Source organism: Meles meles, chromosome 5 (assembly GCF_922984935.1).
Source record: "Meles meles chromosome 5, mMelMel3.1 paternal haplotype, whole genome shotgun sequence".
Taxonomy (NCBI): domain Eukaryota; kingdom Metazoa; phylum Chordata; class Mammalia; order Carnivora; family Mustelidae; genus Meles; species Meles meles.
Window position 1 is genome coordinate 23,545,317 of NC_060070.1, and position 16,891 is coordinate 23,562,207.

The 16,891-nt window shown below is 35.6% G+C and overlaps 1 protein-coding gene across 9 annotated transcripts in view; it reads right to left on the reverse strand.

Annotated features, from left to right (window-relative positions):
* CEP57L1 (centrosomal protein 57 like 1) overlaps positions 1-16,891 on the reverse strand; it is a 68,094-nt gene that overhangs the window by 40,465 nt on the left and 10,738 nt on the right. The window lies entirely within an intron of this gene.

Genomic DNA, 16,891 nt, shown 5'->3' on the forward strand with positions numbered 1-16,891 from the left:
GGCTGCCCAAAGCGGGTGAGCTGTTGGACAATTATAAATAATGAAAGCTCAATTACGTAACTGCCAAAATTTCAACTGGTTTTAAAAGAAATATTTCTAAAATGTTTAAGCTAGTTTCCTTCCTTTTAGGCCAATATACTCTATACAATTGTATACCCTATACAATTGTATACTCTATACAATTTGATCTTTGGGATGACTTAGGATATTATCATAGCTTTTTAATTATATACTATGATACTTGGAGAACCACACTGATACTTCTTGGACTGTCTGTCTCTTCACTGGAAAGCTCCAGACTTAGATTTTGTTTTCTGTCTTTTCGCCTCTTGCTATTTCCTGCTTTCCAGTCTGCTTATGAGCATCTGTTTACTTGTCTCTAACAGAGTATCCCTCCTCTTTTGGGTTTCTTAATCTATAGCAAATAAGAAAGAACAAAACAATTAAGTCTCATTCTTTGGCCATTCAGAGATGAAAAATACATATGAAAAATACTGGTAGTCCTTAAAGCATTCAGAGTTTAATTATAACACAAAAGGGTGCTATGGGAACCCAGAGGATCATTATAAGAGAATGTGGGAATTTCAAAAACGGCTTCCTGGAGGAGGTAGTTCTTTTTTTTTTTTTTTTTTAAGATTTATTTATTCACTTGAGAGAGAGAGTATGCAAGTGGTGGTAGCGGGGAGGGCAGAGGGAGAGAGAGTTAGAATCCTCAAACAGACTGAGCACAGAGCCCAACTAAGGGTTTGATTTCCGGACCCTGAGATCATGACCAGAGCCAAAATCAAGAGCTGGTCCCTTAACCGCCCAAGTGCACTGAGGAGGTAGCTTCTTATGACAGATGAATGAATAAGACCTGATAGGCAAAAGACAGTGAGAGAATGGGGAGTGGAGAAGATCAAGTGTACGGTCAAAGGAAACAGCATGGTAATAATAAAAACAATACTTTATATTTATTGAACGCTTATGTAAATTAACTTAGTAAAATCCTCATAACATATCTATGAGGCATGACTATTCCCATTTTAAAGATTAGGAAACTGGAACAGAAAAGGTGTTTTGCCCAAGGTCACACAAGTAGTTAAGCTGCAAAGTCAGGATTTGGACTTAAGCAGTCTGGCTCTAGAGCTCACACTTTTGACCCCCATGCTATACTGCTTGTTTATGCAAAGTTATGAAAGCAAGAGAGAATCTACTACAAGTAATATATAAAGCTGGAAGATGATAAATAAGAATTGCAGAACAAGGAGGCAAAAACTAGGTAGAAGAGGATCTGTATGCCAGGCACACATTTGGATTTTATCATGTTTATCAAACCAGCAGACGGAATGGCAGGATTTGATTGCCTTTGATAAAGATTTCTGTGAGCTTTGAATGAAGAAAAACAACCAGAGGCTAGAAGTCCATTTAGGAGGCTATTCCAAAACTCTGTGAGAGGGGATAGAGACCTGAACCAAAGCAACAGAAGTAGGAATAGAAAGGAGGGGACAAGGGGCACCTGGGCTTGGTCAGTTAAGTGTCCGACTCTTATTTTCAGCTCTGGTCATGATCTCAGGGTTGTGAGATCGAGCCCCATCCCCGACAGTCCCCCCACCCCCCCCTCCCCCCCCCCCCCCGCCTTTGGTTCTGAGCTGGGTGTAGAGCCTGCTTGAGACTCCCTCCCTCTCCCTCTGCCCCTCCCCACCCCCACTGTGCAAGCATGCGCTCTCTCTCTAAAAAAACAAAGAAAGAAAGAAGAGGAAAGAAAGAAAAGGAAAAAAACAAAGAAAGGAGAGGACAAATTAGAGATAAATATGATGTTGAATTCATAAAATGTATGATCCAAATGAGGAAAATCAGTGATAGGGAGAAATTAAATAAAACTGTAGTCAAAGGAGAAAACAGATGGAGGGTGGTAGAGGTGTATAAAAGGTTCATTTTAGACATGTTTGAGGTGCTTTTGGAACAATAACAACATAAAAACAGCCAACACTTAACACTGAACTTCTCATGTGCCAGACTCTGGTCAAAGAACTTTGTGTGAATCCACTGAATTATCAAGGCAACCCTCTGAGGTACTCAAATTTCATTTTACATGAGGCACCTGAGAAGCTAACTTTGCCCAAGGTCACACAACTCTTAAGTGGCTGAGCTGGGCCTTGAATGAAGGCAGCCTGCGTCAGAGAGTATTCTGCCTTTAATAGTTGTAGAGATGGATTTGTCATCCAAGAAAAATGGTTTAGACTAAACATAAAAATTTAGAAGTCATCAATAAATACAGATGGCAGCTGAAACCGTGAGTATTCACTTAGATATAGAGAATGCAGTTAGTTTTTCTCTAAGTATGGATACCTTGAGGGTATTTGTCAAAAGTGCAGATGAGAGGGCATTACCCAGGTCCACAGAAACAGAACCTCTGGGCCCGGAAATAGTTTTCACTCCCCAGTTGATTCTTATGCACATTCAAGTTTGAAGATCACTGATGAGGAATGAACAAAAAAATGTGTGTAACAGGGGCGCCTGGGTGGCTCAGTGGATTAAGCCGCTGCCTTCAGCTCGGGTCATGATCTCAGGGTCCTGTGATCGAGACCCGCATTGGGCTCTCTGCCCAGCAGGGAGCCTGCTTCTTCCCTCTCTGCCTGCCTCTCTGCCTACTTGTGATATCTCTCTCTATCAAATAAATAAACAAAATATTTTTAAAAATGTGTGTAACAATGACATTGTGTCTCAGAAGTGTGTCTACCATAAAAATAAACAAGTGCCAAAGAAGGATGCTTAAGTAAAGGCCTAACCAACTGTCTTGATGGGTCTTTTCTCAAATCTAAGGCACCATCTACTATAAGATGCATTGTTCTTTCATGTACCACAAGAAAAAAAACCAGAGACTTCTCGAATAAAGCTGAAACAAAAGAAAGGCTACAAATGAAGAGAAGGATAAATGGAAAATAAACCCACCATGCAGAAAGAAACGCAAGGAAACTTGAAAATCTCTACCTTTCAAGTACTAGGCACCAAGTAGAGGGAATATTAACTCAAAGACAGTTCTTACACTGCTTTATACTCTGAATTCATACTACCAGTGAGATTAAAAACAAACTCTTATACAGAGAATTTAATTTAAAATGGTCCCAGGTTGGTAGTCATGCAAATGACTGATAGAGGAAAATGCAAAACCTCTCTGAAGTAATCCTACTTTAATTCAGGCCAATAACGATTATAAGACATATCATTATTTTAGAACTTTTCTTAAATCTGAAAAAAAGTCTTAGAATCACTGAAACACAATAAATGGAAAGTCCAGCAAGCTATTCTGAATGCCCAGAAACTGGGATGGAGAGGCTAATTTCTGGTTCTCAAATGTACTCCATACATAATTTCATATGAGTATTGATTTATTTTTAGTGGTAAGAACTATAAAAGGTTATTAAAAATTATAAAAATCCTTTCCCTTCCCACATTTAACAATGTTTTATAATTCCCCCAAATATAAAAATCTCACCCATAAAAAAATTACAAAATAAACTAAACAACCAATAAGTGAGATCAGACTACTGCTACCCCAACTTCATGTAAATGCTTTAATATTCTCTGGGACTCTGAGAACTAGATTGCAAAGCTCCCCACAGGCCCTGGTAACTGTCCAGACACAACAGGAGAAAGAGCAAACTTTGCTCCTGCCAAGGATGATGATTTATAGTCTCAGTCCAATACTCAGTATTTTATCTTTTACTCACAGGCCACAAACACACTAACCAAATACTTGCATTATATCCAGAGTATTCTGGCCCTTTTAAGAAAAATTAATCCCTTTTCAACAATGCCACCATAAAAAAAATTCCTTTAGCATTTTTATAATTTTCCAGAAAAGCTGTGTATTCCTAGTTCAGGCATGCATTTTCCAACTTTTCCAAGGATAGGATAAACACTGCACAAATTATACACCATAGCTGTTCTGGCATCTTATAAAACTGCAATTTCACTATATAATAAGCATATCATCATTAGAAGACTAAAATGGCGGGGCGCCTGGCTGGCTCAGTGGGTTGGGCCTCTGCCTTCGGCTTGGGTCATGGTCTCAGAGTCCCGGGATCGAGCCCCACATCGGGCTCTCTGCTTGGCGGGGAGCCGGCTTCCCCCTCTTTCTGCCTGCCTCTCTGCCTACTTATGATCTCTCTCTCTCTGTCAAATGAATAAATAAAATCTTAAAAAAAAAAAGACTAAAATGGCTTTAGAATGATAATAAGCACCAACTGATCATTGTGAGGAGTTCCCTCATTAAAAAAATTTTTTTTTACAAAGAAACCAGTTATTCAAGCAACCATGGCTAGCTTTTCCCTGCTTTTGGTGGGTAAAGGTCCTCAAAGTCCCTCTCACAGCAGTCCTGTCTAAAGTAACTAATACAACAATTCAAATCTGATTCCCACTCTTGTCACACCCTGCCAGAGCATCTCTTTCACTCTCCTACCCCAGAAGCAAATGTGCACTTGTATGTATGATATAGGGATTTTCTAAGACTATAGAAAATGAAGTATCTCACATCCTTATCTATAATTTAATATTCACTTTCCTATAGAAATAAGGGAATACTGGTTTTATAGTGCCACTGCTGTTCTAAGCATGTTATAAAAATAGTTTCTAGGTGGATCTATGGAAAATCTACTCTGTCACTATCAACCTACTCAGCAGTAACTTTTCAGATGAAATTTGTTAGCATGTACTATGTAATATTTTAATTTAAAATTGTTATGTGGCCTATAATCCCACTATACAGAAATCCCTACCAACATGTTTTTTACTAAACAGTAATGTATCAGGTAACAAAACTTAAGCAGCACTGAAGAGCACAAAATAAAAAGTATTTCTTACTCCTAGACCATTGATTCCCAACCATGTCCACAGCTTTCCCCTCTCTGAAGATAACAACCATCAAACAGTGTCTTGAGATCAGAAAGAAAGATTCATCAGATTCATCAGATTCTAGAAGCATGGTAATCTATTTGATTACAGCACGACGGTTCATTCTTTACCATTACATCCCTTTAAGCTGTTGATATTCTCTTGGGTTTAGTGACCAGAGACTAACTCTTCTCTTAGGCATTTTCCCCTCCATTTCTCTAGATTTGAGGACAAGACTGCATCTGCATGGTTTCACTAAGGAATATGATGTAATGGAAAGGGCTCTGGATAAAATCACAAGACCTAGGTTCCCCACGCCCCCAAAACATACACAGCATGTAATCTTAGTTATATCACTTCCTTTCTCTTAGTTTTGAAAAAATATTAAGTATTTTATAAATATACAGTGGTCGAAGTAGCAATGATAGTAAACTCTTTGTTATTTTCTTGGAGTTTCAGTTTCCTTACAACTTGTCCTTACAAATACTAATCTGAGCCCTTTCCTGGTTCCCTGTGGCTGGGCTAACTAACTCTCCTCTTGCATACTTATATGCGTAAGATATTATACTGAAATATTCTGGGACACCTGGGTGGCTCAGTCGGTTAAGCATCTGCCTTTGGCTCAGGTCGTGATCTCAGGGTCCTGGGATCGAGTGCCACATTGGGCTTCCTGCTCAGCATGAGGCCTGCTTCTCACTCTGCCTGTTGCTCCCCTTGCTTGTGCTCTCTCTCTCACCCACTCTCTCTGTGGCAGATAAATAAATCAAACCTTTAAAAAAAAAAAAAAAAAGGAAAGAAATATTCTGTTCATGTCCTTCCCTTAAATGGCAAGCCTTAAAAACCGGAATCCAGCTTCATTCATATTTGTAATCTTAGCACTTAATTCAATAGTTAATAAATGCTTGCTAAACTGAAATGAATTAATAGCCATGTAGAAAAAAAAAAACGCCAGAGTTCCAAGATAAATCCTACTAACATGTCACCTCAATATAAAGTAAAAGGAAGATGTCTGTGCCATTCAGACAAGAGAGTTCCAATCACTAACAGTAGTGTACGAGTTATTCTGTCAAAAAGCAACACAAATACCTAGGTTTGTCACAGCATTGCTCTCCCTGGTATTCAGAACTCCATATTCATAATTCCAATTCTTATACCTACTAGCAAGCTGCAGTATCTTAAGCACACCAACTTCTGATCCATATATTGAAGTGAACAACTGTTCACAAAAGGGCTGACATAATCTATTGATGGACAGAGTTGTTGACAAGCTGATCTGTAAAGAGATACCACTAAGTCCTTATTTCACCCCCCACCCACCCACCCAAACCAGACTTGCTGGCACAGCTGCTAAGGTCTTAACATGAGAAACAGCATATAATATTGAACTGCATGGAGGGCAAAAGGGAAAATCTGATTTTCCTGCCTAGCTGAGGCAGAAGCTTAATTAAGGTAATCAAAATATATTTTACTTAAAATGCACCTTTGAAAATTTGTATTAGCTTCCTCTTAAATATTCTAGTTCTTCAGCAGTTTTCAATGTGCATACTTTACTTTTAGCTGACTGTGCCAAATGCTGAAAGTGCTGAGGACCTTCCAATGTACCCCTAACAGCCAAAATACAGGAGGCATAGAAGAAACCTTATGATGACTAAACATGAGATCTTTTTTGCTCCTAAGATTTCTCTTGCATCCAAACAGAGGCTGTCTGTGACTGTGTCTACATAATTTGCTTCATATAATATTGAGACGACTTTTCAGGAAAACTAATGTTAGGAATTGGCATAATTTTCAGTTTTATTTCTATTTCAATTCCAATGGTATTTGCTGAGTGTCTAACATGTGTCAGATTTTTTGCTAAGAGATGGAGGTGGAGAGGAAGAGGTTATAGTTTCAGGTGAAATAAATGAAATGCCTAAACAACTCAGGATTTTGAACTTGCTTTGAACTAGTACAAATTTGGTGCCTCACAAAAAGTAGAGGGTTGACTTCATCATGCTGATTTCATCATGACAGTTGGCCAAGTTTGCCAGTCTAGTCCAGACCAATCCTGGCTAAGAAACCTAGCCTCCTCTAATATGACCAACTTTCATGCCTTAGTTAAAAGCTTCCATCAGCTGCAAATTACAGCCTATCAGGAGACAGAGGAGAGGGGCACCTGGGTGGCTCAGTCCGCTAAATATCCGATTCTGGATTTTGGCTAGGTCATGACCCCAGCGTCTCAGATCAAGCCCCATATCAGGCCAGAACTGTGCTCCACGACCAGCATGGAGCCTGCTTAAGATTCTCTTTCCCTCTCCCTTTCCCTCCTCCTCCCTTTCTCTCTTAAAAAAAGTCTCTGAAATGCTTAAATGGGAGAAAATTACATCCTTTTTTGACTAGAGTTTATACAAATACAGATAAATCAAAGCTGTCAAACTCAATTCTTTAAAATGTATATAGTCTTACATAGTATATTCTTCGTAACTGTACTAAAAGGCAAAATCTAAAATTATCAACTAATACTTGAAAAGTATTATAATTTACAAAGCTTTTCTACATCAAATTTTAACTTAGCCTTACAAAGCGGCATAATATTATAGTCATTTTCGAACACATGAGGAAACGAAGGCAAAAAGATTAAGCAATTTGCCTACCGTCATATGTGTAATAAGTGGCAAAAACAGAATTCAAATTCGGGTTTCCAGATTCTAAATATGGTGCCCTTTTTGTTTCTGCACTGCTTTCCATAAATTGTAGTTAATCCAATTTTTCCCTATATTAGTCTCAGGAAAAAACAAAGAGATTAATTTTCCTAGTGCTATTTAAGACAAAATTAAAGCAAGCTTGCATTCCCATAAGTGCACACACAGTGAGGAGACCAACCAATAGAGCTGCTGACAACAGACAGATGCCAACTTAAGGTTAACAGTTTTCCCTTGTATAAATAAATCCACACATAGAGAAACATGTTTGGCTGAGTATAATTCAATTTGTAAAATTTCCAAAGCAAACAAACATTACAACTATCAGAATTGTTTTCCCTTGAAATAGAACTCCTGTGGAGATAACTGAGAAAAACATAAAACATCTTTAAAACAAACTCTATTCTCTCCTTAAAAAAAAAAAATTCACATACATACCCTCAAATAAATATTTCTTTCCATTTCTCCCTCCTATCCACTAATCCCTCAACTGCCTCTGACAATGAAAGAAAAATTAGCAATGTTTTTTGAAGTTGGTAATTCATAACTCTTCCAAAGCCATCCACTATCTTTAATTTAAAATTATCTTTAATGTATTATAGTTTCTGAGATTTGATTTTAGTTGCCTCAACAAACATAATTTTATTTTAGCAATGTCTGCACATATCTGTCTTCCTCTATAATTCCTCAAGAGCAAGGGACCATATCTTATTCATTATTCTGTTATCCACTGGACTTATAGGGTAGTCATTTAATAAGCATTTGTTGTCCTCAAATCAATAAATGCAGTAGAAATAAATACATTTGAGACTAACAGTTAACAAACATTTATTCACAAATGTATTGCATATATTTTACTTCTATGAAATCAGGACTCACCTTTATTTTTTTTTAAGGGTTTATTTATTTGAGAGAGAGAGAAAGTACCAAGGAGGGGGGAGAGGAAAAATCAGTCTCCCTGCTGAGCAGAGAGCCCAATGTGGGGCTCGATTCCAGGACCCTGAGTTCATGACCTGAGTGGAAGGCAAACACTTAACTGACTGAGCCACCCAGGCACCCCGAGGATTCACCTTTAAATTATATTTGGCAACATGTTTTTCTTTCACTGTGGGACATAAAGTAATGCTGTGCCTTATGATCTTTGGCATCTTGGATTCAATGAATAAAGTCTTTATAAAATATAAACATTAAGAACATTCTTTTCATGCGATTGAGTAAGGAAATGCAAAGTGCTTATCATGGATCTCTAAATTACATAAAGATGTAGGGGGGTGTGCCTTACAGATGTCTCCCCTGCTCTACCAAATCAGTGAGTTAGGAAAAAAAAAAATTCAGTGAGCTAGGTATTCAAGAGCCAGAACTTTATTTTATTCATCTTTGTACTTCTAGTATGTGAACTTTATTTTATTCATCTTTGTACTTCTAGTATGTGCTCTCTAGGGGCACAATAAAGATGAGCTAAATGAATAAAAACATCTGGTCTGGGGAAAAAAAATGACTGGGGGAGATGGAATGATCAATGCTATATAGGCAAAAACAAATTATAAAGACAACTAGGCTTAAAGAAATAAAAAGAAACATACTTACTTTAATATTTAAAGATCATGATCTACTACTACTCACTAAGGATTCATACTATTAAACAATATTTACCAAAACACTAGTTTCATAGGATATTAATTGAAGTTACTCCCTAAATTAAATAGATTTCCAAGCAAATAAACTTGTTGAAATGGGTAAGACAAAATTAACCAACTTCTTCACCTGCAAGTTTTAAAAAAAATATTTTTTAATATGAATCCAGATCTTAATTTTTAATATTCCACTTTAATATCTTTAACATTCTACTATCATTGTGAATTTCCAAAATAGGGATAAAGCATGCATTTCCTAAACTTATTTGCAACAGAAACATTTCTGGGGTATCTTCTTGACAAACTAGCATTCCACAGAACAGACTTTAGGTAATATCTATATATGGAATCTTCAAAGTAGCTCTACACAGAAGACAACTATCAAAATATTACGAGATCTATAACTAGTAACATGAAATAACAAGTGATAACAGAAAAAACAAATAGCAAATTGTCCAAAACATACTGTTGCATATATAGAAATTCATATTTCCAGAATAGGAGGATAAAGGAAGAAAAAGAAAGAAACTTCCTTCTTAAAAAAGTTAAAAATTGCAATGATCTTATATTTAAGCTCACTTGATTTAGTAAATAACCACTCTGGTGTATCTAATTAAATGGCACCAAAAAACAGTAGTATACTTTCAAAAGTACCTGACAGAATCATAATGTAGCCAAATTATTGGGACAATACTACATTATCTCATTAACACAACTCATGAAACAAGGAGGGTTTATAGAAAAGAGTACAATCAAGCAACAGAATTCAAACAATTGGTGTCAGAGTACTTTGGAGCAAGAAGTAGAATTTGTCTCATAGATTCTAAATGAATAGAGTCTAAAAAAAAAGGATATATCACAATAAGATCTCACAGCCATCATCTGTCCCCTTTTGAATAGAGGAATATAAGGAAATATAATTAGGTTCAAACAAAATGAGAAAAATGAGGAATATTAAATTCTTAGCCTTTATACACCGTGGGGCCAGAGATTCCTCCCTCCACTACTACTCACTGGTGGGCATTACATTTGGATTCACCAGTGCAGTGGTGACAATACTAGCTCTAACTAGATCTGTGACCTTATTCTAATTAGTACCTAACCCCCCCAACTTTATATATAAATAAAAGAGTTGATTTAAGTTACCTTGAAGTTTTCACTCATTTTTAAAATTCTACTAAAAGAGAGGCAAATTTACTTGCATGTTGAACTTTTATTTACTTAAACTTTTATTGAAGCCATATTTTTGAGCTCTAAAACAATTAAAATTTTGTCTTTGCAGTGAATACCCCTAAAAATACGTTGGTAATCTTATCTAGACAACCATTAAGATTTTAAACATTTAAAGAATCCATAGTTTTAATTATTTCAACAAGTATTTGTTTACAACACCCTCCTTCTAGAAAGACTTTTAAATGACTTATAAAATTACATACAAAAAAGGAAGGTAAGAACACCTGGGTGGTTCAATCCTTAAGCGTCAGCCTTCCGCTCAGGTCATGATCCCAGAGTCCTGGGATGGAGCCCCACATGGGGCTCCCTGCTAGGTGGGAAGCCCGCTTTCCCTCTCCTACTCCCCTTGGCTTGTGTTCCCATTCTCCCTGTCTCTCTGTCAAATAAATAAATAAAATCTTTTAAAAAAAAAAAAGGTAGGTAAAATGAAATACGAAAAATTCTGACAAAATGTTGAATTAATATGAAAGAGAAAAGTTCACCTCCAATCTAAATACAGAAATACGGGATAATATGTTAACATTTGCAAGTAAACAGCCAAGCTCAAATGCAAGAAAAAGAAATGGTTAAGTGCCCAAAACAGGACAGTTAAGCCATACTGGGGAAAGAGTGCTAGGTTTTTAAAAATGTTTAAAATGATTTCTAAAATCAGACTTATTAAATGTATGAGTCTAATGCATTAAATTGACAAAAGCTGCTTAATTACTTAGAAAGATGTTACTTATTGGAAATGAAGGTCTGCCTTGATAGTTGTTTAAAGTATTTGAGAAACTATGATAGGCTAAATAGAAAAATGCAGTTTGAAATACCTAGGGTACCTAAATTTATAAGTGCTATTCATGTTTAAGGAAGACTTAATCTACTAGGGTTACCAGTTAACTAAGCATTAATCAAAGAAAAAGTCAAAGTCCTAATTCTAGGCAAAGACTACTAGATCTAAAATATGATCTTGTAAAAAAAATTTTTTTTAAAGATTTTATTTATTTGACAGAGAGAGATCACAAGTAGTCAGAGAGGCAGGCAGAGAGAGAGAAGGAAGCAGGCTCCCTGCTGAGTAGAGATCCTGATGCAGGGCTCTATCCCAGGACCCTGGGATCATGACCTGAGCAGAAGGCAGAGGCTTTAACCCACTGAGCCACCCAGGTGCCCCAATCTCGTAAAATTTTTAAGTTAAATTCAAATGCTTAGGAAAAACATTTTGAAAATGACACCTTTAATAAACTTTCATAAATTTAAGAAATAAATAAAACATTTAAAATTACAACTAGTTAAAGCAAACTGAAAGTATTATTTTTCAAGAACAAATGTGTACCTCAGATACTAAAAACACACTTTGACAAGGATTCCCACTATCAGTGGTAGTATTGGAGAGTACACCAAAGGATAAATAAAACAGATAAAGAAACTAAGATGGATAAGAATTTAAAAGGAAAAAAAAATTGTTATTTGTAGGCAATATGATTATTTACACAGAAATGTCAAGATAATTTGGATATGCGTGGTTGCCTGGCTTGGTGGTAGAGCATATGACTCTCTATCTCAGGATCATGAGTTCAAGCCTCACACTGGGTGTACAGCTTACTTTAATCATCATCATCATCATCATCATCTGGATCATCTATGTGGAAACTGTAATTTTAATATACATATAAAAATATATATCTTTTTTTCAGGCAATAGTAAAAAATCATAAGAATCATAGGGGTAAAGCCAAATAAAATTTGTAAAATCTTTGTGAATAAGGTTTGTTAAAAGAAGGGACTATTCTTCTAACTATTATGATTTATTATAGGGGCACCTGAGTGGCTCAGGTGTTAAGCATCTGCCTTCTGCTCAGGTCATAATCCCAGGGTCCTGGGATCGAGCCCCGCATCAGGCTCCCTGATCAGTGAGTGGGAGGCCTGCTTCTCCCTCTCCCACTCCTCCTTCCTGTGTTCCTTCTCTCACTATCTCTTTCTCTGTCAAACAAATAAAATCTTAAAAAAAAAAAAAAGACTCATTATAGAGTGTTAGTAATTAAAGTAGTGGTACTGGCACAAGGTGAGACAAAGAGACCAATGGGGCAAAACAAGAGTCCAGAAATAGACTCTGGTATGTATGGGAGTTTGGTATATGAAAATGAGGGCATTTTCTTAGGAAAAGGATTACTATTCACAATTTGTACCAGGATAACATACTATCCATACTGTAAAAAGTAAATGCCTATCTTTATTCCATGCCAAACACAAAAATAAATTCCAGCTAGACTCAATGCCTAAATGTAAACAACAATCTTTAACTGTTTTTGAAGAAAATATAGAATATGTTTCAGACTTTGGGTATGAAAGACTTCATCATAAACAAGACAACTTACAAACAGGAAAAGTGATAACAACTAAACTAACATTAAAACTCCATGCAACCGAAGATACCACTGACAAAGTTTAAAAAAGCAACACATGTAACATATAAAAGATTCGTATTGGAATCACCAAAACTCCTACAAATTTTTAAGAAAAAGTTCAATATAGGGACAAAGATATGAAGAGTAGTTAACAGATGAGAAAATATGGATATCCAAAAGCCATACAGATACTCAACTTCAGGAAATGCCATGCAATCTGGAAAATGGAAATTAAAACAATGAAAAATAATTTCACACCCATCAGACAAAAACCTCGGAAAAAAGTCAATATTTGGCATGGATGTGGGGAGATGGAAATTTCCATGAATGACTGGTGGAGTGTAAACTGGCAGAAAATTTTGGAAGACAATTTGAAAATTGTGATGCTGTATATACCCTATTACTCAGCAACCCTACTTCTCAGTGTTTATGAATGAAGCCTAGAAAAAAAAATGTAGATATATATAGTGATGTTAATTGTAGCCTTGCTTGCAATAGGAAAAAATGAAAAAAAGAAAAACTTAACAATATATTAACAAGGGAATGGAGATAAATTGTACCACATTCATATAATGAAACATCATATGGCAACTAAATAAAAAAAATTAGATCCATATTTAGTAACACGGATAAACTTTAAAAATATATTGTTCAGTGAAAAAAGCAAGTTATAGAATGACAGTGTTATAAGTTGTCTTTTATATAAAATCTTTTTAAAACATGAAGACAATATAGTACTAAGGACACGTCTGTATACATGTAACTTTTTATTCCATCAAAAAAAAAAGAAGGAAAATATTAATATTTGAGCAAAAGTCCCAAAACCGTGTTTACTAAATTACTCTTTTTTTCCTTTTGTTTGAAATATTTAATATTTTTAAATGACACAAAATTTTAAAATCTTACCTAGATATGTATATACTCACATAAAATATGTGGGTATGAAAAACAGTAGAAAAACAACAATGAAGCCAGCAATGAGATCAGTTTCCAAGATTTGTGTCATATATTGTACATACATGTTAGAGCTAGCTCACAAATCTTTCAGTAAGGGCAAAATAAATACATATTAAGCAATTTTATTTTTTTAAAAAATATATTAAAATAGCCAGAAATATTGGAAATTTAGACATTCAAAGCACATCAGAGTAACTTGGGAGACACCAAAGCAGAAGAACTGGAAAAAATTAAAGAGTGAATTTTTTTAAAAAAGATTTTATTTATTTATTTTGACAGAGAGAGATCACAAGTAGGCAGAGAGGCAGGCAGAGAGAGGAAGAGAAGCAGGCTCCCTGCTGGGCAGACAGCCCTAGAAGGGGCTGGATCCCAGGACCCTGAGGCCATGACCGGAGCTGAAGGCAGAGGCTTTAACCCACTGAGCCCACCGAGGCGCCCCTAAAGAGTGAATGTGATATAAGTTTTCATTCATTTACTGCAGAAAGAAAATAACACACATGAAAGAAAAACACTATATTCTGAGAATAGTATATATGAGAAAATAAGCCTTTTAAAGGCTGAGAAGAATAGAATTCAAACTGATCTTGCTGGAAAGAATTAAAATCATTTTTGCTAGGGACATCTTAAAAATAAAATGTAAAGATTCAAATTGAAAAGCTTCTGGGATTCACCTGGGCAACATACACACATACATATATACATCTAAGGTATACACATAACACTTGGTTGATGAGCTACTTTCCAACTAATCAAAATAAGAAAAACCAGGTAAGCAGTTGGAGGCAAAACTTGAATATTACAAGTTTTTTTCAAGAAAAAAAATTGGTAACTATGTATGGTGACAGATGTTAACTAGACTTATTGTGGTGATCATTTCACAATATATACAAAAACCAAATCATTATGTTGTACACCTTGAAACTAACACAATGTTATATGTCAACTATACCTCAATAAAAAAAGTCTTCCAAAAAATCACCTGAGAAAGTAACCACAGGGCTTCCTTTACTTATTATCTAAAGATTCATAAGGAATATATATAACTTTTTCAATTACAAAATTAATTTCTGAAAAAGAAAAACAGACCTTTCACTGCTGAGACTCTCCTTCTTCATCCCTTTCACTTTATTTCCTTTTCTTTTCTTTTGTTCCAAGAAATGGAAGTGATTTTGTGATAGTACTGCACAACAGCAATCACAAATTAGTATCTAATTTAATTACCCTTATAGCCTTTTACAAATCTAAACCAGGAGGAGGTAATGAACAAAAAATTTAAGAAATTTTATTAATCTCCTAGGTAATAGTACACACTTTCCATAAGCTCATAATATCATGCTTTTCAAAAAAAAATTATTTATTTGAAAGGGAGAGAGAGCATGAGCAGGGGAGAGGCAGAGAGAGAAAGGGACAAGCAGACTCCCCATGGAGTGGGAAGTCCACACGGGGCTCGATCCCAGGACCCCAATATCAGGACCTGAGTGGAAGTCAGACCCTCAAACCCTCTGAGCCATCCAGGCGCCCCTCATGCTGGGTTTCTGATTAAATATGAAACTCAAGAAACATGGATGATAATACAGTGAGAACTAAGATGTACTTCTTATGTTTGATGTGATCACTATAAATGCAGGTTAAGAAGGTCAACAATTTTATCACCAATCCCTCATGGCAGGCTACCTCTAAAATCATAATGTGCAATGCAATAATCTTGCTCTAATATAAAATAGTAAAATTCCATTGTCATCTATAACTCAAAAAAGAAAAAGAGAAGAAAAACCAAGTAAAGATTTAGAGATAAAATTGCTTGTGATACTAAACAGTAGATAATCAACATAATTTCTTTTAAAAACAAATTGAAGTCAGTCATCACATAAGGAAATATTGAAGGTTCAGATGGCTTCAGCATGGCATAGGAAGGTGAAAGTAGGGGAGAAACCACAGATGGGCTTTTGCAAACCTGTATCACTAGGCAGAAAAGTAGCAAAGAAATGGCAATGTAGACAAATAACAGGGTATCTATTCCTAATGGTAAGAAGTCTCCCTAACAAATAATTTACATGTATAACACTCATCCAAATGCACGTGTTAGCAACAGATAACTGAAATGGAGCACTGAAATGCTCCACTGAAATGGAGCAGCACTGAAATGGAACTGTTAGTACAGTCTCCTGATATGTCCAGATAAAGCTCTCCTTGGCCCATCTTTGGGTTGACTTCAGGCCTCTCTCCCAAGGGATATTTTTGAAAACAATGCTTAAATGGTTGCAAGTATCCAGTATACTCTTTTTTAAAGTTTTTTTTTTTTTTACCTTTTAACATTATTGATCAAAATAATTAATAATTTCAGAGCCATCAGAAACTTTATTAATGAAAATATAAGTAAATCTAGGCACAGACATTATTACACCTTTCACACAAAATTAACTCAAAATGGACCATAAATCTATGTGTAAAACACAAAACAGTAAAATGTCTAGAAGATAACAGGAGAAAATCTGGGTGACCTTGGTTTCAACAATGACTTTTCACATACAACACCAAAAAACATAATCCATGAAAGAAAAACTGACAAGTTTGCCTTCATTAAAATTTAAAAGTGCTTTGCAAAAGACATCATCAAGAGAATGAAAAGACAAGCCACAGACTGGGAAATATCTACAGAACACATATCTTTTTTATCATAACTGATAAAGAACTTGCGCCTAAAGTTGAGTGGTTCCTTTTCTTATTGTTGAGTTTTTTGTATACAAGCACCTCTTAAAACTCAACAATAAGAAAAGGAACCACTCAACTTTAAAATGGGCAAAAGATGTGAACAGATGCCTTACCAAAAGAAGATAAATACAGGTGGAAAATAAGCATATGAAAAATGATCAATACTGTTTTAGGGAATTGCAAATTAAAATGAGATATCATCATTTACCCACAAGAAGGGCTAAAATCCAAAACACTGACAACATCAAAGCTGGTAAGGATGTGGAGCAGCAGGAACAGGAATTCGTTGCTGATGGAAATGCAAAATGGTATGGTTACTTTGGAAGACAGGTGGGAATTTATTACAAAGCTAAACATAAGATTACTCTACAATCCAGCAATCATGCTACTAGTTATTTAAATGAGTTGAATTTTAT